At 42.5% G+C, this 1,265-nt stretch overlaps 1 protein-coding gene across 3 annotated transcripts in view; it reads left to right on the top strand.

Annotated features, from left to right (window-relative positions):
- The window catches only part of UAP1 (UDP-N-acetylglucosamine pyrophosphorylase 1), a 32,863-nt gene extending 32,383 nt beyond the window's left edge, over positions 1-480 (top strand). For all 3 annotated transcript variants that reach the window (XM_019530723.1, XM_019530720.1, XM_019530722.1), the window contains one exon: positions 73-480. The gene's annotated coding sequence lies outside the window, so the exon portion shown is untranslated. The remainder of the gene's footprint in view (positions 1-72) is intronic.
- The last annotated feature ends 785 nt before the right edge of the window (positions 481-1,265 follow it).

Below are 1,265 nucleotides of genomic sequence, written 5' to 3'. Positions count from 1 at the left end.
GACTTCCTGCCCTTTGGGCAGGGGGCTGGACTCGATGATCTCCCGAGGTCCCTTCCAGCCCTAATGTCTATGAAAATGAGTAGGCAGTTGGTCTTGCTCACCTTGAACTCACAGATGGGAGTAACACATTTGGCTCTTCGCATGTTGGTGGTTTCTATTTATATTTTAATTTAAAAACCAAACATTTTAGCAAATCCCCTGATGCAAAGTTCACTTGCGGTGTTGCTCTCCACACTTTGAGCCATGGGCATTTATTTTGTAATGTGTATATAGTAATAAACGATTGTACATGCAGAAGAGTTTTTACGGTACAGGGGAGGGAAGGGAAGTATCTTAAATTTTATTTTTCTCAAATATACATGACTATTTTTTTTTAATAGGGTCTTTGTCACTGCCTGTGTCCTGCCGTTTTAAGTGATCATTTGTATCTTAGAGATGGCATGGTTGGAAGAAAATACAAATAAATCTCTGAATCCCTCTGGTTTGTCACTGAGTGTCTTATTTAAGCGTGAGCAATTATCACTGCTGTCTTGGAAGGGATGGTTGTTATTCCACCTTTGTCTGAGTTTAGGTTTGCTTTTACGACAGGGATTTTGGTGAAGAGCCCACTGTGCTCCACCAGGTAGAAGGTAGGCCAGGGTGTGGCACCTTATAGAATAACTGGTTCAGAGAAGGGTAAGCTTTTGTAGCAATATATTGGTTTTCTGAAAATCCTTCTCCTAAAAGCTAGCTCAATTACAGCCCTACTGCTATTTAAACCCAAATGACCCAGCAGACTGTCAGTCTCACTGCAATGCTGTGTAGTGGCTTAGGACAGGAAGTAAAGAATTGACACAAGGGGAATAACTGAAGAGCATTTGATCACTTCAGTACCAACAGTGGTTGCCCTGCACCAGGAGCCATTAGGACCTGATCTAGCCCTGTGGGCCTGAACATAGTAAGATGTGGGAGAGAGGCACATGTAAGGGTTAGTGCCTGTTGGCAGAGGAAATAGCTAAGTTGAATATGTATGTGAAATCAATCTGTTGCATAGGTTTCCCATTCATTGTGTACTGTGATCCATGTACTGTAGATCCATCCCCACCTCCCTCTTTAGTTCAACCTTCTCAACTCCCCAACAGCTACAAATGATGGCCATATTGGATAAATCTGTTGTCCAGAGATGTTTTCCTGACCAAGTGGTGACACTAGCCCAAGACTTAGGAAGCACTGAGACAGTCAGTCTTTTCTATACAGAAAAAAGTCACATGGACCTTATCACTGAG

The sequence above is a fragment of the Crocodylus porosus genome, unplaced genomic scaffold, assembly GCF_001723895.1.
Source record: "Crocodylus porosus isolate Cpor-Errol unplaced genomic scaffold, CroPor_comp1, whole genome shotgun sequence".
Classification (NCBI taxonomy): domain Eukaryota; kingdom Metazoa; phylum Chordata; order Crocodylia; family Crocodylidae; genus Crocodylus; species Crocodylus porosus.
The sequence above is the reverse complement of the archived record's forward strand: the minus strand, read 5'-3'. Positions and strand labels throughout refer to the sequence as shown.